This window comes from Lissotriton vulgaris, chromosome 8, assembly GCF_964263255.1.
Source record: "Lissotriton vulgaris chromosome 8, aLisVul1.2, whole genome shotgun sequence".
In the NCBI taxonomy this organism is placed as follows: Eukaryota; Metazoa; Chordata; class Amphibia; order Caudata; family Salamandridae; genus Lissotriton; species Lissotriton vulgaris.
Window position 1 is genome coordinate 844,910,822 of NC_141696.1, and position 24,089 is coordinate 844,934,910.

The 24,089-nt window shown below is 44.5% G+C and overlaps 1 protein-coding gene across 4 annotated transcripts in view; it reads right to left on the bottom strand.

Moving 5' to 3' along the window:
- Nucleotides 1–24,089, bottom strand: part of LOC147698086 (acetylserotonin O-methyltransferase-like) — a 1,112,510-nt gene that overhangs the window by 864,837 nt on the left and 223,584 nt on the right. The window lies entirely within an intron of this gene.

A 24,089-nucleotide genomic window follows, 5' to 3' on the forward strand; every position in this document is an offset into this window, starting at 1 on the left:
CCCCAGCAGGATATGCTGGCTTACCGACCAGCTAGCTCACAGGTCCAGCATAATCCCCTATAACCCTACCAGGGAGCAAATGGTTTCTGGCAACCACTGAACATGACAATCTTGACCCCTTAGGGATCATGGTAATAGATCAGAATGTCACACTTAGTGGCTTGTGCAGTTTTGTTCTCGGAGAAGTATACAGAGCATACACACTGGGGCTTTTTCAATATATTTATTGAACCAACGTTATTCTTGTATAAAATACATGTGCTGCTATAATCAGTAGACAGAAGCAGATGAAACTGATTACAAGCACCAAAAGAGTAAATAGTAGATATAGTTCTACCATGGTGCTAAAACAGTGTACATATGAAGGCATATTAAACAATATAGTACTCAGGCATACTCCTACTATGCAATCCCTACTCTTTGTGTACCTAGAGTGTGTGTAGGTGTGAAGCCAAGAATATCCCAAGGGACGATCCAACCTCATTACCTTGTGGGAGAGAATGTAGGACCCTGTCTTGTTCACAAATTGGACTCCCCTTATAGAAATATCAGACCGCTGTGTGGTGAAGTTACAGCATGCAGGGGCTCTTGGTGTCAGCTCAAGTGCCCCTTCTGCTAATTCTATCAGATGCTGATTATTTATAATAATAAGCATCCTTGTGATGTATGTTTAGATTAGCAATGTTATGGATATGTGGATAGCCTTGTCGCCCGTGTATGAAGATAAAATGTCATTTGTACATTTGTGCTTAGAGGCCTTGTACTTGGTGTTTGAGACATTGTTATAATGTTATGCGAAGCCAGATGTATGAACAGAGTAGTTTCAGAGAAACTAATTCAACATATTTACAAAAGGTCACAGCATAAATGTTATTGTGAAAAAGAGGACAATGTAAGAAATGAGCAGCTTCTCTACAGGGGCCTAACCTGGGCACATAAAACTACTTCCCCTATTTTAGACATACAAAAGTCTCATAGACTTGTTAATTCTCCTCATGCTGCCTCAACATCACAGAAACCTGGTGGTAATCTTTTACTTTTTCGAACATCTAGATCTCCTCAAAGTCATCAAAGTAGCCAAAGCTAGCATGTATTGGTCCGAATTGAATCTGTTTTTTGCACAGGATTTTGCCAAGGCAACTGCAAATAGAAGGGTAACGTTTCTCGATTTATCGACCACATCTACATTCCCTCAGTGCCAGATTTGTTTTATTTCATCCGTGTTAATTCAAAGTAAATTATAACAATAAGACCACTACTAATGAAGACCCTGCCCTTTTGCAAAAATGTATTGCTAATTGCAGAAGAGAGGCCATGGTCACTTCCAAGTTTTCTGTCACTTGATTCATGATTTCGGAATGTGTTGTTGATCATTTTAGGTCATCTGTTAGTATATGTTATGTTGCATGTTTTCTGTGCCATACATGTTTGAATTCTTTTTCATCATACTTGAGTTGTTTTCTTTTAGGTTGTGTTCCATGTGTTATCAAAGATTTCACAAATATCTGTTTTTTATGGTTTTGTCCCCCTCCTTTGTTGGCCCATGTGAGTTTGTTTTTTTATCCTCAGTTCATGGTACCACTACCCTCATCTTTTAGTTTGTTGTATAGCTATGTCCACTTGTTATTTTCTCCACTATGTTATATGTCTGGCTTTTGCTCTCTTATCTTTCTACTCTTTGTCTTCTTTTTTTTCCTACTTTTTATCCCTTCTTTTCTCAACTACATCAAACGTTTATCACTCTATCACTTTGTGCTATTATTTCATTGCTTACTTTTTGGCTTATGTAGATTTTTATTTCTTATTATTAACTCTTTGTTATCACTATATATCCAAGTTTGCAATTTTGTTCTTACTTTTAAATGGTTTTAAAAATTGTTTCTTGGAATGTTAAAAATGTATGGTCTCCTATTTAATGCCAGAGGGGTTTAACTCATATTTCCAAGCTGAAATATGATATTGTTTTATTAAAAGAAACATGTACTTGACAAATAAATTTTTAAACTAAAAACAACAAGGGGTGGATCACATCTTTGCTTCCCCAGGTTTAGGGAAGCGCATTGAAATGGCTATCCTATGTCATAAATCCTTAGATATTTAAGCTCATTCCCAGGAATCTGGTTCTAATGGAAGATTGGTTTATGCATGATTATTTATAAAATGCCTATAACTATTTTCAATTGTCTATGCACACAATACGTCTTATAAACATTTTTGGCCTCAGATATTATCTAAATTGATGTTATTTAATGATGATTATTTAATTGTTGGTGCTGATTGTATTTGGTTAGTGTCCCATTTATTGACTAAAGCTCTAAATCTAAATTTACCCTATCACAAATGCATTCCCAATACATCTGTTTCCCCTGAACACTATCCCAGTCCTGAATCGATCATTTGTTTGTTTCTTCTCTTGCACACCACATTAAACAATAAACTAGTGGTTCCATTTTCATTTCTGATCATTCCTCTGTGAGTCTAGATTTAGATCTTCTTCCACCTACTTCTGGTACCGGATGTTGGAAATGTCATAGCTTCCTTCTTCTAGATCCTAAGTTTAGCTTAAAGTTTGAACTATTTGCAAATGCCTTTTTTCTTGAGAATGAGACTCCTAATGTCTCCCCTCGGGCTATCTTGGATGCTATTAAAGCTGCTTCTAGAGATTTCATCATATCCTTCGAAGTTAATAAAATGAAGTTATCCTCCAACAATTTAAATCTAATTCTGAATCGTATTTAAAAACGAGAAAACTCTTATTATTTCTCAAACTCTAAAACTTGTCTGGAGGAGTTAATTAAATCTAAATTTGCTTTTAATACATTTTCTACAAACAAAGCCAAGTCATATCTCTGTAGAAATTCTAGTGCCAAATATTACGGAGCAGAAAATAAAGCTGGTAAACTTCCTGTTAATTACCTCAAAATCAAAAAAGATTGTACCAAACTTGAATCTATCTGGACCTCCTCTAACCATGCTGTTCACAAAAATGAAGTATATTGTCTGAGTTTATGGACTTTTTCCGAACTCTACACACTCCAAAATACCAAGCTAATCAAGATGCCATACTTCGGTATTTATCCTTTATCAGTAAACCTTTCGATCCTACTATAGATTTCACTTTGTTAGACGATGATTTTTGTGTTGGTGACATTCTCAGTGCTATTCACTCCATCAAGAGGGGGAAGGCCCCAGGTCATGACGGTTTCACCAATGAATTGCATACGCACTTTTCCAAACTTCTTAAACCCAAATTACATCTGCTCTTTTCTCATTTAATTTCTTCTAAATCCAGGGGGCGCTGGAGGGCGCACAAGCGGAATGGCCGCGCTTCGGTGAGGCTCCCGATGCCTGGAAGAATAATCCTGCATTTATCTAACTGGTTGCAAATTCGGATAAAAGTGGTCCAGAATGCAGATTGATCTATAACACACCCTCGGTCAAAATCCTGTGTGGATCTGACGTTGCCTGACTGCCAGACGGGGCGAAGAGGAGCTGCCCGAGAACAGCGTTGGAAACAGGAGGGGTTCTGGGCGCGGAGCCTGGAGCTGGGAAAGTCCAAGGCTTGACACGAGGTGGCTAGGCCAAGGCTGCAGGCGGTGCTCGTGAAAGGGGTGACGGCCGGAGATAGTGGAAGGCTGGGAGCGCTGTGAAACATACCAAGACCCCCTGGGAAGTGCAGCAACTCATACTGAGGACTGAGGGAGGTGAGGAGCTGCGCTGCAGCCGTGACCGGATAAAACAGAAAGCTCGACATCGCCGGGGAGTAGGGCGGCCGGCCCTGATGGTGAGCGGGCACACGGATGGCCTGATAGGGGGCACAGCAAATGGACTTTCATAGCGCTGCATAGGCGCGAGGAACGGGATAACGGCACATTAGGGCACGGCGCGCTTGATGCTGCCATTGAGGTGAGGATTACCGGGACATCGGGGCACCTTCCAGTGGCTGGGGAGTAGAGCACTGCTAGGACCTGGTGGGTGCTGGAAATTCTGTCACATCTATGACAGGATTTCCTTCTATTCGCAAGCCCTGCCTCGAAAGACTGCTGAGGTGACTGTAAGCCCTGGGATTTGACTGGTTGCTGAGTGCAAATCGCTGCAGGAATTGCTGGGGGTGAGGAACCACATCGGGCCTTACTCACGAAGAAGCCTTGGCCTTGCGTGCTGGACAGGGGCGGTGAGGAGTGCTCTTGCTCCGACCGGAACAGTGATCTCAGAGCTATATGTGGTGGCGGACGCTGGGGTGCCCTGAATACCGACTGTTGGAAGAGTGAAGAGTCCATTGGGTGGAGATTTTGGCACTGGACTATTGCGGTGAGGTGGGCAGATACCCGGGGCCTAAGGGAAGGCCTACATCGTTGGGCTGTGCTGTGATTGAGGTGACATATATTGACTCTGCCATGGTCATACCGGATACCCGCCAACCTAGATTGACTTTTGAGGTGGCGAAGAAAGTAATTAGGCCTACTGCGGAGGAGAGTGCGACGAACAGGACGGATATGGTGGGAGTTGCTGTGGCGGCTAAAGGCATGGATATGCAACAGATGCTACAGGAGATGAGACAAGGGTTTGCTACCGTAGTTGACTAGGTGGACCGGATGTCGTCCAGGATCGACGCGATAGTGCACAAACTAGATCAACACGAAGAAAGAATTAAAGAGACTGAGAGGCACATATCGGATAGCGATGACACCATGGCAGGTCACACTGTGCAGCTAGCAAGAATGGACAAACTACTGCGGGTTATAGCAGCAAAAATGAGGACTTGGAAGCCCGTAGTAGGCGGAACAACATACGCGTTACTGGTGTGCCGGAGTCCACCAACACTGGGCGTATGGAGGAGTATGTAGAGAAATTACTGTTGGTATCCGTTGGACCTGACGCCTTCTCCAAGCAATTCATTGTTGAACGGGCCCACAGGTCGCTTGGACCGCGACCGTCACCTGGGAATCCGCCCCGGCCCATCATTGCTCGTCTTTTAAACTACCGGGACCGGGATGTAGCACTGCGGGCTGAGAGAACCAAACGAGACTTGACGTATGATGGAGTCACATTATCGATCTATCCGGACTTCACTCCTATAGTACAGGAGGAGAGACGCAAGTTTCTTGATGTGAAAAGAAAGCACCGAGCGGCGCAGATTGACTATGCATTGTTGTACCCTGCCAAACTTCGAGTGACGCATCAGGGAAAGCAGCGTTTCTTCACAAATCCGCAGCACGTGGAGGAGTTCCTCCAAATGATGCAACAAGCAAATCGAGGTGGAGGAGGTCGAGGTTCTGCACAACGCGCTGATGAACAGGAGGCGGATGAGGAACAATAAAAAGGGAATCTGGCTGAATAGACACTGATCCTCGGAGCGAGACATGTGGCGGATCTTCTGCGATGCTGTGACTAAGGACACATATGTGGAGAGACATTTAAGACGATACCGGTTGTTTCGGTGGTAAGATATTCCAGGCACCACCTCCCCTCCCCAGACAAAGCCCAGAGGTAGCACAGTGCGTGGGGCTTGTGGGGAGGGGAGTGGCTGTGTCGCTGACTAGAGTTGAACCCCAACGGGTGTTCCCCTATGCTGAAGTTTATCGCCTGGGTGGTGTTGGTGATGTTGTTGTTAGGGAGTGGGGTGGGGGGAGGGTAGGACATTCTGGCAGGATTGGGTTGCTTCAGTGGGTGGTGGGAGGGTCGGTGGACAGGGGGTTGGGATGTTACTATGATGTATGGATGCATACTATTAGTGTTTCTGATGGCAGGAAAGGTTTTGGGGAGGGGGGCGGGAGGTTGGGGTGGGGAGGTGGGTGTTGGGGGATGAGTGTGAGAGTGGTTGGCGACTGCAAATATCAATGGTTGCGGGAGATGATGTGCAGGTGTACTAAGATCACTGGTAGAGACATTGATGTTGAGAAAGGAGTGTACGTACGGACTCAGTATGGTATTCATCAAAGGAAGAGGCAGCTAAGTAACAGTATTACTCATGGAAACTATGGTGGGGCAGGTTAAGGATTGTAACATACACGTCTTATCCTGGAATGTGAGGGGATTAAACAATGCGCGTAAATGTAGACAGGTGCTGGCATACTTAAACAGACAGGGGATCCAGGTGGCGATGTTACAGGAGACGCACCTACACCCACATTCCCAAAATACCTTTGCGGCTAGATGGGCCTCTACCCGTATATTCTCCTCTTACTCCTCCTATGCTAGAGGAACTGCCCTTCTGATTAAGCAGGGTGTCCTGTATGTCAGTCTGATCCCTACGGTAGATAGGATGGAGGGTACTGTGCAATACCATAATAGGTCCCGAGAGGTATTGCTCGATTTAATGGCGGAGGAAGACTTAACTGATGGTTGGAGGCGATTGCATCCCGGAGTGAGAGAGGGCACGCATTACACAGCGAACGCAGGTTCATGGGCGAGACTGGATTATTGTTTGCTGTCGCGGGGGCTGGTAGTGGGACTGGAGCAAGCAACGCATCTGCCGCGCACCTACTCTGATCATTGCCCAGTGGTAATCACGTTTAATTTGCCTGGCCTTGAAAGACCGAGGCCTGTGTGGGGCGGCTACAGCCCAAGGCGATGTTGGATTTGGTGTTTCGAACGGAATTAGGGGAAGAGATTAAGGATTTCTTTGCGCAAAATAAGGGCTCTTTGGACAGCATTGAAATCATATGGGAAGCCTTTAAAGTCACTATACGTGGTTTCTACATCTCTAAAAGCTTTGGGATCCTGATGGACATCCGACGTACGTTGGATAGACTAGAGTGTGACTTGAAGAACATTGAGGATCGAATGGTGCAAGGGGGGGTGCGACACTGCAGACTGAATTTAGGTAAGTGCTGACTGCGGCATTTGGTGGCATGCAGATATGGTGAAGGGGGAACACCCAGGGAGAGCTTTAGCTGAGATTACTAGATGTTCCAGATTCAGTAATACAGTGTTAGAAATCGACACACAAGAGGGGATTCCGAGATGTGATACGGTGGGCATATTGGATGACTTCAAGGCGCACTATGAAGCATTGTACACTACACAACAGGATTGTGATGTGGATCTGGAGGAATTTCTAGGGGATGTGGCAATTTGCTGGTTGAGTGATACACATAGGCAGTTTTTAGGAGCCCCCTTGGAGACTGATGAGGTAAGGGAGACGATAATGTCCTTACAAAATGGGAAGGCGTCCGGATTGGACGGTATCCCAGCTGAATTCTATAAATGCTATGTGGAGATTATGGCACCGGTACTGCGTGAAATATTTTAGGAATCCCTGGCAGAAGGGATATTGCCTGCCTCGATGAGAGAGGTGGTCATCATCTCGCTATTAAAACCTGATAACCCCACCTGGAAAACCGACTCCTATCGACCGCTTTCACTCATCAATTGTGACACCAAAATCCTAGCTAAGGTCTTGGCTACCCGATTAACGTTAATAATTGACAAAATTGTCCTTCCCAATCAAATCGGGATTCTTACCAGGGCGAGCCACAACACATAATTTACGAACTCTATTCTCCCTGATACAGACGATAGCCTTTCCGGTAGTGGCTATATTCTTGGATGCGTCAAAGGCGTTTGACTCTGTGGAATGGAGTTATTTGTTTAAAGTATTGCAGAGGATGGGCTTCCCGCCCATCTTTGTGGAATGGGTCAGGTTGCTGTATTTTAAACCAACGGCTAAGATAGTGATCAATGGACATTTATCTTTGGCGATGGGGATCACAAGGGGCACTCGTCATGGCTGCCCGCTCTCACCATTGCTTTTCGCAATAGCGATCGCGCAATTAGCGGCCAGACTACGGCAGATCCATAATGATAGGGCGTTCCAATGTCAACAACGGCAGGTGCTGACGTCGCTCTATGCTGACGACATCACACTCTATGTGAGGGACCCTGAGCACAACCTTAACCCACTCCTTAGAGAGTTCCTGGTTTTTGGTAGACTCTCCGGGATTAACATAAACTGGAGTAAGTCACAGTTCTTCCCCCCTGACGCCGGCCGTGACTAGGTTCCCTCTGGACTTCCCGTTGCAGTGGTGTGATGACGACCTTAGATACCTGGGGATACAGGTCTCCCGAGATCGCGAGGAGACGCTTAGATTAAATTATGGCACAGTAATTACAAAATTGGAGTCTAAGATTACTCGCTGGAACGCGCTGCCGCTTTCGCTAGCGGGTAGAGCGTCCCTGGTGAAGATGGTAATACTTCCCAATTATTATACCTCTTCCTCAATGTTCCGTACTATCCTGGTGCCTATTTTCTTAAGAGACTGCGGACTGAACTGCTGCGGCTGGTATGGGGCGGAAGTCAGCCTCGTCTTAAATGAGTTATTATTACGCAACCATACGATAAGGGAGGGTTCGATGTCCCAGACTTTGAGATTTAATATTTGAGTGCACAAGCTCACTATGAGTATCATTGGATGGCCCCTACGCGGTTCATGCCCCAGCTAGCGGTAGAGGACTGGATGGCTCGCCCGATACCACTTAGTGCGGTTATACATGGTCCACCTAGCATGGTGGAGACGCCTCTCACAATGGTCACTTGTATGTTGGATGCGTGGAGGCACGTGGCACGCATCCTGGGGACGCAGTTACTTTATTCGCCGTGTATGCCCCTCACCTATCATCCGAACATGGTTATATTGCAGGAAACAGGGTTTCGAGCCATGTGCACACGACTGCGGATTGCCACGTGGGGTGATTTATTTTCTGGTGGACAGTTTAGGACTCAAGAACATTTGGTCCAGGGGGTTCAGCCCACGCCGCTCGAGGTATTTCTATATATTCGATTACGACAGGGAATGAGGAAGTTGCTCCCGAAGTTTCCCTCTGAACCGGAGACTTTTGCCCCATTTCACCTTATCCTTGCTTTGCCCGACGGGAAGCACTTGGTGTCGAAATTATACAGAAGAATACGGGCGGAGAGGAAAGAACTTACTGGATCCGCTCGTACAAAATGGGCGGAGGACCTGGGGCAGGACTTATCGGACGAGCAGTGGAGGTACTGCTGCACTGCTACGGAGATCATATCGGCTAGCTGTAGATTTAAGCTCATCCATTATAAGTTTTTGCAACGTGTATATTATACTCCTGCCAGGAAATATTGTTTCCACTTATCAGATAACAATAGATGTTTAAGATGTCAGAGACCTGGGCGGGATTTCTACATTTGGCCTGGGATTGCCCAGCTATCAATGTGTATTGGGCGCAGGCACATGGGGCGCTTGAACACATGGGAGGCAATACTTTTGAATTGGACCCTTTGGTGATGTATTGGGGTATACCAGGATATCCCTAAACAGATGCAGAAGCTTGTTGACATTGCTCTGCTGCTGGCGAAGAACCCCAACATTTAAAGAATGGCTGAATGATCGTATTTATTGTCAAGAACAGTTCACTGTATATTCAGAGCTATAGCCGATGTCCGCTAGACCGAGGGATGTGTGGGGACCACTGCAAACATACTTGTTGAAAAACGAGGTGGAAAACGCTGGGGGAGACGCAGAGAATGATAATCCTGGAACCGGGGGTGCGGGTGTGTGATCTCCTTGTTGTGGATTCTGGGTATGGCAAAGTTGGTGTGCCCGGGGAATAGTATAGAGGAAGAATTGCTCACTGCCCCTTTCTATGCGCCACATTGTATTTTGTGTATTGCTGTGGACTATGTTACATCTATAGACTGCACTATGATGGAGAGTTTCATGGGAGTTCCCTCTCTCTTGGTGGTCACTACTCTGGGAACCACAATTCCCCCTCATGGGATGGACTAACATATCAATGTTGTTTCTGACTGAACTTATGCCCACGCAGAAGCGCGACTGTTTTATGGATTATGCCTCATGCTGTCTATATGTACGATGTAGAGAACCTGTGCTGAGTCAATTGCACATGATGTAATGTTGTAATATGTTCAACTGCACAAAAAAATTATACAATTAAAGGTTTTAAAAAAAAATTCTTCTAAATCCACTGGGGGTTCCTTCCAAGATTTAAATTTGTTTTGTCCATGTAGAGAATTATAGACCCATTTCCTTTTTTAAATTGTATTATAAACATTTTCCAAAAATCCTTGCCCTTCTTCTGGATTCTATACTACCTAAAGTGATAGAAAGGGAACAATCAGGTCTTATTATAGGTAGGCATATTTCATATAACACCAGATTATTCTTTAATCCTTTAAGTCAATCCAAATCATATAATCGTTCTTTAGTGGCTATTTCCTTCAATGCCAAAAAGGAATTTGATCGATTTAGGTGGCCCTTTATTTTGTCTACTCTTTCTTAATTTGGCCTTGGTGCTAAATGCATTAATTTAGTTTCTCTATAAAATTCTGCTCCCAAAGCATCTGTCCAAGTTAATGGCATTATTTCTCCATCCTTTGCACTTCATGGAGGGGTTTGGTAGGGGTTTCCTCTTACTCCCTTATTATTTGTTCTTGCCCCAGAGCCCTTTTTATCAAAAATTGGTTCAGATTCTGAGATTAAGAGTATTCTATATGGAGATAACTACTTAGAATGTTCAGTTTATGCAGGTGAAATTCGGCTTTCTCTTTCACATCCACATTCCTCGTTGCCAGCCTTCCTGAATAAGGTCACAAATGTTGCTTCTGTTTCAGGATACAATTTAAATGCTGAAAAGAGTGAGATTTTCCCCTTAAATAGGTTCTGTTTTCATGCGGATTTAATTTCTTCTTCCTTTCATTAGAATAATTATAAAATTAAATATCTTGGTCTGTGGTTTACTGCTTCAATAAACGCTACTGTATCCCTTAACATAAAAGAGGTCCTCACAACTCTCTCAGCTATCACGTCAGATTTTATCCCAATTAGGTCGTTTAGACACAATAAAAATTATGATGGTTTCCATCAATTATTTATCTTTCTAATACCCCTAAAAATATTCCAAGTTTCCATTTTAGGAAAATATATTCTATTTTATCCAAGTTTTTATGGAATAACAAAATATCTTTTGGTCGTTTCATAAGGCATTTTTTCTTAAACAAGCATCCTTTACCCTGACTGAAGTTCTTCCTTTATGATATTGAAAAAAAAAATTCTCAACCCCTTTTCCTTTCTAGACTTTTTGTCCTTTACACACAACCCTTTATCCTTGTCTCTCCCTATATTAAAAAATGCAGGTAAGCTACTTCAGCCTATTTTTCATGTTCATCTGTATTCTACTGAACAATTTCTATATTCATTAATTTAGCATAATAAACATTTTATCATAAGGCCCATCTTTTGGAAAACTTGGCACTGAAAAGGGCTTAAATGGATTCATCAACTCTTTCATAATGATTCCTGTCTTCCTTTTATAGTAGTACAAACATGCTTCTCATTCTTTTACTTGTACTAGGCTAAATATGTGTTGTTTAATTTCTGTGATTCAATCTACGTATGATAAACTCCCTGTAGGAGAATAGGATCTGCTTCTTTTGTTTACCCACACTTTTTGCTGGTGTTTCACTGTTTTTGGCTTTGGTCTAGCTGGGACCCTGCTATCCTGAACACCAGGCTGGCTGCTTCCTCTTTAAAATTATACCATGTACTTTAGGTACACTCCAGTTTGGTTACTGGGGTACCCTTATGAGTCCCTAGTATAAGGTACCTTAGGTACCGAAGGGCATAGGTACCTCAGAAGCCTACCAGGGGCTGCAGCATGTATTAAGCCACCCCTGGGAAGCCTTCCAAAATGACACCACATGACTGCTACTGCAGCCTGGGTAAGGTGGTGCATGCACCCCTTACTTAGATATAGGTTACCTATATCTACCTTAAATCACTACACATATAAACCTATCAGTTAGCCCTATGGCAGGCCTTACCAATCCTGAAGGCAGGGTGCTGGGTTTTGTCTGAGAGGGTGCCCATGCATGATCAGGGCCCCTCTGCAGCCTTCAGAATAATTTCTCTGGGGCTGTTCTGTGATGCAACCAGACAATATACTCTTAAATGCATTATAATCTTGCGGAAAATGCTAACTGCAAGGAAACATTTCGTGTTTGGTGTTAAACACTTTGGAATCATACCCCCACCGCCAGTTCTGGTGGCGGGTGTATGATTCCACCCTTCTAGAGAGAAAGACATGTATGCACCGGTACACCAGTTTAAAAGAACGTTGGCATCACAAAATGGATGCTGCAGCCACACATACACGTCTGGCCTCCTGCTGCTGGAAAAAACTCCAGCAGGGGAGGCCTAGACAATAGGTTTCCTGTCGCAGGGAGGTGTCACCACCTCCCACACAGTCTCTAGTGTATTTGGGCTGGGTGGGAGCACTCAAGAGTGCTTTGAAGTCTGCCCTGGGGGCACATTTGGTGTCCCTGTGCATAGCCCAGTTAAAACCGGTGAAACTGGACAGAGGAAATGGGTGTAGCCACCCCTCTTTCCAAACCCTCCCATAGGTGGGTCCCCAGGGTATGTCCAACCCCTTCCTTGGGTATAAGCGAAGAACTCCTGACTACAGGACTTTAGAGTACACCTGGACAAAACTCTGATACTGAATCCTGGAACTTCGATGTTCTGCACGACACTGGATGCCTGAAGAATATCCCTTGGAGTAAAGGAGTTATTTCCCCTGCATGGCAGGCACCAAAGATGCATCTGACCGGTTTGCATCTCCGAAGCTCCTGCCGGACTTCGAAGTATTTGCAACACAGGAGGTGGATTTCCAGACTTCTCCAAGGCCGACCTGAGTCCCCAGCAAAGCTGAGACCTGCAACCCTCACAAGTACAGTGGATCCGGAACCCCTGGACACGTGCACATTTTCAAGTGCATCAGCTTCTCGACGTGTCTTGAGGCTGTGCATTGGGTTACTTGTAGCCCAGACACCCGAGCACCTTTTCCACTGAAGATTGCTAGCCTACACTCCACAAGTGTTACGTGAGCCGGTTCTTTGTGTTTTCACTCAAGGTACCTTTGCGATCCCTGGTCCGTTGACAGGTGGGTCCCTGAGAAGGCAACTTTGACTTTCCTTGCACTTCCCTGGTTGCTCCAGACATGCACTGACTCTCCACCACTTGGTGAGTCCTCCGGACCTTGCTGGTCTGCACCGAAGCATCTTTTCTCTTCCTGCATGGGTTGCTGTTGCCAAGGCTTGTTGGGTCTAATATGGGCACCGACACCGCAGCACTCAACATCCTTTGTGGGACAGCTCTAATCCAGCTCCTGGTCATCGTTAACGCCTCCTGGTCCGCGTGGCTGCAGAGTCAAGCTTCACACCTGAATCACCTGACATTGATGGACATTCGTCTATTGTGCCCCTGGTCACTGGCAAGTGACCCAGACTCTGTCCTCTCTGCTTTCAGGTTCCTCAAATCTTCAATCCAGGCTTGGATCACACCGGACACTTTTCTTCTCGACGACAGCAGCACTTTGCAGATCGCCATTGAAATCAACAACGATTCCTAACACCAAAAGACACCTATGCACCAGCTTCCCTGAGTGAGGTAACTCAAGTACTCTGGTACATCCATGGGTGTTGGCCCTAGAACCCCTTAAGTCTAAAGGGGTTTGCTCAAAGTCCTCTCCTAAGTATCCTCAATCTTTAAAATTCCAACCGCGACTTTCCCCATAGAAGCTAACGGCATCTCATGGCTGTGTTCTCATACTGCACGTGTCCCCCGTGGGTCCCCTGGGTCCCTACCTTGGGTGGATCCTTGTGTTTCCAGCGATTTCACAGGTTCTCTGCCTTGTGTCTAGTCAAGTCGTGGTTTTAATACCACTTTCTTAATATATGGTTTGGTACCCCCCTGGGGCCCAGTGTATATATCTACTGAAGTGCTATTGCATTGAAATTGTGTACTTTGCTCTGTAATCTCATAAAGGGATTACTAGAGAGTGTTTAGAAATAAATATATATATTTTATATATGTATACCTTGTGTGGTTCTCTTTTCCTTTAGATATTCAAGAGGTTATAATCTGGTAAACCAACTTACTTTACACTCTTTCAAGACTTATCCTGGAGGCTGCTCTCCATAGCTACCACTAGGATAGCTTTCAATAAAGGTTGTCTTAAACCTATCATCAATAAGGGTTGTTTGGACTGGTGCAAGGTGCTCACTAGAATAGTGGACAGCATATGCCAGGCCAACTTCTCACACTCCCGCATAATCCTATCCCAACTCCTCAGGTTGCTACCATGTTTCCTTCCTCCATTATACACATACCTTTCGACATCCCAAATATGTAAGATTCTAACCTCTCCCCCTGAGAGCTGGCCAAAAAACAGAGGTGGAACTGCAATGGGAAACTGAACTGCAAACTGCTTTTTCAGTTCCCATTAGGAACAAAAATTTAGACTAAAACATGGAAATCCTTTAGAGCAGCTAATCCATCAAAACATTATTCTCTATCTAAAATAGACTTGTGATCACTCCAGTCACTCTACATAAAATTAACCCAACACTGTCCTCCTCATAGACTTGCTAGAGCATGTGTCAGTCCAATTGCTCTTGCTAATAAAAGGGATCTTCTTCAGTTACCTGTATCAGACTGAGGTCCTGATTACCACCCTGGTGGTCCGGGTGACCGCCATCTCTTTCTGGCTGTTTTCCTACCCACTTCTATTGGGTACAACTGCAGATTATGAAGCAGGCGGGAGGACCGTTTGGCATCTGCCATCTCCACCGACATTGCTGCCACATGGAGACAGCAGCAGGAGAGGTGGGAGCGGTGAATGCTGGCAGTTCAGGCATTTCTACCACCACCCAGATCATAACTTGCCTTACCACTGGCAGGGACTATGCCATGTGCAAAGCATCGATAAGGGAATTAAAATGGTCAAACGATGACCCAAGGATGTATGTGCTCTCAGGACATGACACTGGTGCATATATGAAGAGTACCAATGCTGCCATCCCTGCCGACATTGGTGCCACAGGGAGACTGCAGCAGGAAAGGTGAGAGCAGTGAATGCCGGCAGTACAGGCATATCTACCACCACTCAGATCATAACTTGCCTTTACCAGTGGCAGGGACTATGCCATGCGCAAAGCAATCGATAAGGGGATTAAAATGGTCAAATGATGACCCAAGGATGTATGTGCTCTCAGGACATGACACTGATGCATATATGAAGAGCACCAATGCTGTCGGGTTGGACGATGCTGTGCCTGTAGCAAGCATTTTTGTCTTAAAAACGTGCCCCAGCTGGTTGATAGCCCAGTCCAGGAGTGTCCAGCAGTGTGCTGTGTGGACTGTATTGCAATACAGCTTGGTCCTTCATCGTGTGACCGCCTAATCCAGTGGTAAGGTCGCAATATGGCGGGCGAGAAAGCCAGCTGCTTGGCAGAGTACCCGGTGCCATTGCCGCGGTAGGCTGGTGGTTGCACCGCTGAAGTCGTAACCAGGCCCTTAAACTCAGATCAAAAGAGATAAAGGGAGAGAAGGGAGAAAGATTAAACAAAGGAGAAAGGAGGGTAAAGAAAAATCAGAAAACAGTGACAAAGGTGGAAAGTGGTAATGAAAAACAATCCACAAGTAAGCGACATGAGATAGAATCAAAACTAGGCAACCTTAATATTCAACAATATTGGCATTCAGTATTGTCAGGGGCAGGTTGCCAAAAAACATTTTGGACCCTACAGTCTTTTATTTTATTTTTTAAATTGCACTGCCTAGACCCCAGACCATTACAGTGAGTAGCAGTGATACATTTGGGTTGAGACCCTTACTCTGTACTGATGTCTTTCTCTCTGGGTGGCTGATAACGCAGTGTTTCCGGATTCACTTGACAGGCAGTACAATTTAAATGATGTAGAAGGTTCACAACTGAGGAGACGGACAGCCCCTTTTCTCTATATGGTGTAGAAGTAGTCTATTTGATGCCGCTATTTACTGCATTGTGACAGTTGAGAGCATGAGGCATTCTATGAGCACTGGAATCTGAAATGAAATGGCATATTCAAGAAACTCATATTGGCTGAGTCCGTAGTTGTCGTTATTTTGGGCAAGGCTGAGCAGTCATTCTGTGCGGAAGCTGATAGGCCACCATATTATCAAAAAAATAAAGGTTAGGAAGCAACGCTAATAAGCACTATTTGCCAACATTATGTCCACATGGTGGTGAGGGAGGTTAATAAAATTGTTCAGAGAACCGTGGCCAAAGAGCAGACAGATAGGTCTCCTCTCTCTTCTCTTACCAACACGCACAATTAAATCATTGGCAATCCTGGTCCTTATAGCTCTTGGCAGCCTTTAAATACCTTCTTCAGCTGATCCAAAAGCAGAGGTGAGGGAAGTAAAGCAAATCTTTGGCCAGGAAATTGGGGGGAATCGAGTCGCTTAGTTCAGGATTCATAGTGGTGTGAAAGCTATGATCCAGTGCCCTCAAATGACCTTCAGCAGGGCTATATTATCCAGCGGTAGGGAGTAGACAGCGGAACTTGGCGGGTGCAACTGTTGGCTGAAGAGTAAAAGGCTAGCTTGAAATGTCAGACAATGCTGTGATCCACCAAAGAGGCCCCAAATCTTGACTGAGCTTAAGTGAGGCTTTAGGACTCAGTATGGTTGCTGAGGCCCGGTGGAAGCTGTGGGCAGATTTTGGTAGTCCACAGTCTGAGAAGATGGAGTAGATCACTCATGGTAAGCAGGTTGGCCATGAAGGAGCCTTTAAAACAACCCCGGGAAGGCGATATGGAACAAGGGTGTTGATCCACCAAGTGCTGGAGGCTCTGGATCCTTAAGGCCAGCAAGAGGTTAGAAGGCAAGTGTGACTATTCCTCCGCAATTACGAGGACCCCACACACAGCCTTATTGCTCAAAGAAGCTAATCCTGCCCAAAGGTGGATCTTTTCTCTAAAAGCAGTGTGGCTCTGGAGACAAAGCAAAATACCCCAAGACATGCAGACAGCATTGCGAACTAAGGGGAGAGCCCGCCAATTGGGAAGATCTGGCCTGAAGAGAAAGATAACATAGGTCTTGAAATTGGGACTTTGCTACTGACAGACAGACATTTCACAGTATTTGCGGCTCATTTGACCATCTGAGCACAGGGGAAAATGGCCTACTTCAGTCTTGAGTGAGAACACAGGCAATAAATTATTTTGCTAGACTGTTGGTTGCAGGAGCATGCCTGGGTACCAACAACATCCACATCCTATAAACCCAAGCAATCAGTTTGCCTCAGAGAAGAACCAGAGTGGAGCTAGTGATTGAACACTACACATTACAGATTCTGCACAGTTCGTGTGCATGGGCCTACTCACTTATGCACTGCATAAGAATTTTCTCTGCGAGCACCAAATGGCACCATTCACTTAAGAAAATGCTCACAAGATCCAAAGATGCTATGTAAGATCCTCAAAGGCACAACAAACACTCTAACAAAGGGCAGGCACAGAAAAGCAAGGACCAAAAGTCCAAGTGAAAAGGTGAACTCACAAGCTTCTTTCTGGAGGAGCTGTTCTGCAGCCTTAGGGAGGATTCTGCAACCTCAAAGAAGAAGCAGGAGTGAAGGGGTAGTTTAAAACAAACTCAATGAGCTGGGAGGGAAGTTGTATTTTTTTTGTTATTATTTTTATTGAGTCAGAATTAATCAGATCACATATGTAGTACTGCAGAGAGGAAAGGAAAAGTACCAGGTGAGACAGCCTCTTTAACCAACAATGGGTTGCACCAACTAATACTAGTATATCCTTCTGGGATGGAGCTACAGCAAACAAACATAGGGAAGAAAGTACTGAAAGGAAAAAGAAATCAATAAACAGCACAAGAATAAATAGCTCCATATTTAAGCAGATGGAGGGCCAAACAAAGGATATAGTACAAAAATAATAAAATCATAGTCTGCGCAGGAATCATATGTGTTACTAAATAATTAAAACAAGACAGCACAGGTGCACCACAGCATTAAGCATACAGTGAGTCAATATATTGTATAATTCCAATAAGTCGGAGATAGAGGTTCCTCGATTTGATTTCTTTATTTCAATAGAAAGTTAGAACACCATACATCCGACGCGTTTCGTCCCCACAGGGGACTTCTTCAGGGCTGTTAGGTACAAACATATAAACAAACATATATAAAACACATATAATAATACATATATATAAAAAACTGTACATAAATACACAAAAAAAGTTAAAAGGCCCAACTAGACTCAACATCATGTTATTTTCCTCACTATCAAATTACAAATTGATGTTATCATTGTCCAGTCAGGTCTGTGAGATGTAACACCGTATACAGACAGACAGCATGAACATTAGTAGGTATCAGAAATAATCTATTCACTGCCTTTATCTTCGACATTGAGTTCAACAGAACCAATTATTTTAAACATACACTTAGGGAATTTATGAAACACTCTGAGTGTATGAAAAAGAGGTCAAGAGGGAGAGAGAGTATGGAATAAAATGTGAAAATATTCCAAGAAAAAGGTATGAAACAGGATTGAAAAAGAAAAAAGAGATTTTTTTAGAAATGTGAGAGACAGTGTATTGAAACTAAATTTAACCAACAGGGATTATAAGAATATGTAGAAGACCCAGAATAAAGAAATATTGGGAAACCGGGAAACCAGAAAATAAAATTAAAGCAACAGGGATTATTAGACTATGGAGAAGACCTAGAATAAGGGAAGATTGGGAAACCGGGAAGAACACTTGGTAGGTCAAGAGAGATAGTATATCTCTCCCAGGGAGGAGAATGAAGGGGAACTATATCTAAACGCTAGCCACCATAGTTCCCTAATTGTGTACATATAAAATCGACGTCAAACTCAAAAGATTTCCAAAGGTGAAAAGCTGGAGATAGAGGCTCTAGGAGATCCAGGCTAGAGGTAATATGTATAGATACGTACCGCTGATAAAAGTAGGCTTCAAATGAAGATGAAGATACAGTGATCTGAAAATGAGACACCGTCGTGACCCGATAGGCATGTCTCATCAAATCTATAGTTAAGATAATAGCAACATCAATATGCATCTGCATGGCATCACTGCGGTGAAGTAGTTAATAATGTTTACAAAAAATATGTATAATACCACTTACTAAGGACAAATACTCCAGGGGGGCAAGATGGCGGCCGCTTGTGTGGCTGTGTAAGTGGACTGCAGACCGCTCCTTGCGACTCCCTACTTGGCGGCACTACCTGTGCCTGGCGGCTTTCGGAGCAAGCTGTGGGCTTGGGCTGATGTCCTTTGAGTTTCAGAGGGTTCTGTGGGGTGTTACTTTGCCCCCGTGCTGTGTTAGAGCTGGTCGGTTCGGCAGGACTGCACGCTGGACGTCTACCCCAGACGCGGCTTCAGGGCTCCAGTGCCTCGCATTGTGGAGAAGGAGAAGGCGGAGGCGGACTGAGGGCGGAGCAGAGCACCTGCGCGGAGCATTGCAAAGGAGTGGAGGTGTGTGGTGGAGCCTGCCGTGGAGCGGTGCAGTTTTGCGGAGTAGCTTTTGGCGAAGTACGGAGCCTTGATAGTGTTCGGCGGACTGGAGGCATACGTCGCGGGTGAAGTTGGAGGAAAAAAAACGCGGAAAATCTGTTTCAGGTCATTTGGAGGGTTGAGTAGTTGGCTTGGCTCGGCTTAGCTCTGAGGCACAGGCTGACCACCTGCTGGAATACCCCGGTGGAGCGGAGGTGCTGCGGACGCCCTGCTGAAAGCCTGCTGAAAAAACCTGGTGAAATATGTCTCAGGTCATCTAAGGCGTTTGGAGGAGGTGGGCGCAGAGTTAATCTGGAGCTTTCTGCATGGAGCGCATCAACTCGGCGCGAGTCTTGGTAAGGGGCACTCTGTCCTGGGCAGTTGGTAGGTGGTACTTTTTGGCAGCATGGCAAGAGGCAGAGGGACGAAAAACCGGGGAGTAACTGTGGTGGATTCAGCGAGCTCTGTGAGCACAGCTAATGAGACCGGCTCAACTGAGGCTACGGATGGAACAATAATCACTGTTGCTGAGGAGGCTAGGCTGGGTAGTGAATTTCCAACAGGTTCTGATCTTTCTTCCCAGACCCTGAAATCTCGGAGACAGAAAGAGCATACCCTAGGGGCCCAGCAGGAAGTATGCGAAAAAGTGCGTATAGTCCCGGCAATCTTTAATAAACGGCGGTAGCCAAAGGAAATACTGCTAAAGGTCCAACAGCCCGGGATTCAGAATTGGGGCTCGATGTGGGGCCAGTTACTCAGAGCCCGTTACAGAGAATAGTAGAAGTAACTTCAATGCCTGAGGTGCTCCGTCGCCCCCCTATTCAACTTCAAGGAAAAGACGTACAAACAACTTTTCGTCGTAATGATGTAGTAATCGAGGAAGTCCCCAGTATGGCAAAGTCAACAGATATGGACACTGATGCTGATGCCTGCTCTGACGGCAAGTTCTATTCAATGTCCGATCTCTCAGCAGTCTCGGAGCCCGATGACGATGATAAGGAAGAGGAGGATGAAACTGAGGGGCTAAGCATTGCAGGTGACTGGGCTAATGAAGAGGAGCCTAGGTCAGAACAATCCTCTATCTGGAGGAATCACCCAACCTAGATGGGAAACCATAGTTACTGGGGATTCAGTAACTGAAGACGTCTCAAATTCAGTAAACGATGATGTAGGCATGGATGTAGGCACGGATGCAGGCATGGATGGGACTCCTGTAACTCTGGAAATAATTTACAAGAGTATTATGGATCATCGTGCGAGACAAAAGTTGAGAGCCTGCGTATGCAGGGGGCGGTCCGCAAACTGCAGAACTCGGTTAGAAGGGTGGTAAAAACATCAGCGGAAATAAATACAAGAGTAGTGGTGGCAGAAGAGCGGATTTCAGGGGCTGAGGACTCTCTGGCTAAAGAAAAATCAGCCATTGAGATGTTGCAAAAATTTAAACAGGATGCTGATTGGAAACTGACTGATTTAGAGAATCAATCCAGACGCAACAATGTGCGAGTACTTGGTGTAGCAGAGTCTAAAGAGGGGCAGGACTCAAGGAAATTCATTGTGGCTATGTTCAAGGAGGCATTTCTGGAACTCAAAGATTGGAATTGGGACACTGAAATAATAAGGGCACACAGATTTCCTTTTGTTTTACGCAAAAGAAAAGGTGATCCAAGTTCTGACACTAATACATTTCCCAGGGCTAATCTTATTTGCATTAACAACTACCTGCTTCGTGAGGCAATATATGATTTGGCCCACCCAGATAGGCGACGTCAGTGCATGGGATGTGAGTTCTTTGTGCTCCCTGATTTTTGTCCTGCCACTGTTCAGCTAAGGTGGCAATTGTGTCAGATGATTTCACTATTCCAATCTAAGGGTGCGACAGCTTTTCTCCTTAATCCTGCGAAATTAAAAGTTATACACAATGAGCAAACTCAATACTTCACCTCCGAAGTAATGGCACAAGATTTTTTGAAGACTCTGGGCAGTGAGTAATGGGACAGTTTATATCTTCGAAAGCCGCTCAAAGTAAGAAATCTGGTTAAAGATATATAAGACTTTTCGTCCTATGGTTTGGACTGTTGTTTTTTTCTCTTTCCTCCCCTTTTTTTTGTTTGTTCAATTTGGGACTTGTACAATTTTGTAGTTGGTGTTTGCTGCACTGTACTCAGTGCTCCTTCCTTTCTTAGTTTTGATATTTCTTAGCCTTCTAAGTAGAGTTATTAATTATGTGAGAATAAGGCATGGTCTTTGGCAAGAATATATTGTAAAACTGCTGGTAAAATGTGGATATAATGCCAAGTTTTACTGTGGAAAATACTAGTGTTAAGTTATGGAGCGGAGTTTGTATACTGTAAGCTGAACAAGAGTATACAGGAAAACGCCCTGTTCCAGGAACCATAATAGTATAGAACCCGATATCTGATTTATTAATTTGAGTGGTATGTAATATCCAGAAGTATTTGTAGTATATGTGACCTATTCCTGGAGGAAGGTATTCAGAATGAAAAGATACATTTTCTTTTTTTTTATTATTTTCTATATCAGGACTGGTGGATAAAGTGATATAAGGGGGGAATTAGACAATATACTGGAAGAAAGTATGCGGTGTGGGTGTCGTCTAGTGGGAGTCGGGGGGCGGTCTGCCACCATTTCCCATCACAGAGGACATGATCCTTAAGCCCTGCTTTGGGTGGTGGGGGCTGAGAGGAAAGTGGGGGCGGGGTGGATGGTGGGTAGTGTGGGTGGGGTGTTGGTGGTGGAGTTGTGGGGAAAAAAATGAAAATAATACATGAGTACAGTATGGAAATGAGTGTTGCGTACGATCTTTCTGTTTGTTCAATTCAGTATGTGTGGCTAGCGGAGGGAATTCATGTTCAATTCGATGGCTCTTAGGGGTATCAGGATAGGTACGCTGAATGTCAGGGGTTTGAACTCTTTGGATAAAAGACGGCGGGTGGCACAGGAACTACGGCTGCTCTGTTGTGATGTAGTGTGTCTCCAGGAGACTCATATAGTTTGGGCAAAAAAGAAATTGTTAGAAGAGTTGGGATTTAATCTATTAGCATGCACTATACATACTAGTATGTCTAGAGGAGTTGCAATCCTGGTTAAAAACACATAGGCAATACCGGTAGAATCTTAACTGATGGGTTGGGTAGATGGGCAATCGCAGAATGTTTAATCGGTGTCACAAAGTTTACGGTCTGTGCGGTATATGGGTCTAATATTGATGAAGCTACTTTTCTTTTTTTTTTAGATGTAGAGCTTGCAACTTAGTCAACACCTTTGATCCTGTGCGGGGACCTAAATGTAAATTTGGCACCAAATGTATTATGTAATGAGAATGCGATGTACATTGGCAGGAAACCGCGTGTCTTTAAAGCTCTGCAATCATTACTCTATGCACATGGGCTGGTAGATGTTTGGGCCTCTCTTAGGGGGGCGGAGACTGGATATACCTTCTTTTCCTTTCCTCACCAAAAGTTAGTGAGACTGGACTATTTTTTTGCTCCACAATTGTTACTGAATCAGGCATCTAATCAGGTGTATCAACGAATTACATCAGATCATGGTCCAGTGGTTATCTCTATAACAGGTATTGCAACAGTTAGTAAGCCTAGGGGTTTTTCCTTTGATCGTAAACTATTATTAGACCAGCAATTTGTGGAGCATATGAAAGAATGGATTACTATCTTTTTCACTATAAATCGTGGGAGCACTAATGTTGGGTGTGTCTGGGATACCTTCAAGGCTGCCTTTAGAGGTGAAGCTTTGAGTGTTGGACTATATAATCAAAAAAAGCAGGCGGCAAAACTCCAAGAGTTGTATCAGGGTCTTATAAAGGCTGAGGAGTTGCTCATGCAGGGCATTCACACAGGGACTGATATAACCGCCCTTACAACAGCCGTAGCACGTCTCAAAGCAAGGATAAATCCTAATTGGTCTCAGGAAGCTGCAAAAAAAATATTTATCAAATGGCAACTGCACTATGAGTATGGGGAGGCAAGTGGCAGGTGCCTCGCCCAAAAACTTAGAGTAAGAGAGGCAGCTCAAAGGATTGATAATATCTTGGACTCGAATGACTGTTCCATTGAGGGTGAAAGTGGTATCCTAGAGGTGTTTAAACAGTTCTACGATATACTTTATTATGAAGATGACTATGACGAGGATAGGGCGGGCATTCTCCTTCGCCAAAACTGTGCGTCAGACCTCCCTGTTGATGAGGCAGAAAGGTTGGATGCTCCAAATACGTTTGAGGAATTGGAAGCAGCGGTGAATGGGCTAGCTATGGGCAAGGCGGCAGACCCAGATAAACTACCTCTCGAAATTTATAAAACTTTTTTCAGTGTACTGAAGCTTGATCTGCTACCAAAAACTAGAGTGGCTCAGAAAGGGGCTGCCCCCAATTCTTGGGATGAAGTGTGCATAGTTGTGTTTCATAAAAAAGACAAGCCTGCAAATTTACCTGGCTCATATCGGCCCATATCGTTATTAAATGCGGATGGGAAGATTTACTCAAAGATATTGGCTACCAGGCTTGCATCAGTTATTACCCCACTAGTATCTATCACGCAGCATGGATTCATTACACTTCGGGGTACGACAAATCATGTAAGTCGGGTAATAACATTTTTTGACCATGTTAATACAAAGGGGGAGGCGTTGTGCCTAATTCTATTAGATACCAAAACACAACAAAAATGCCCACACCCTCCTTATTTACAATATCTCTAC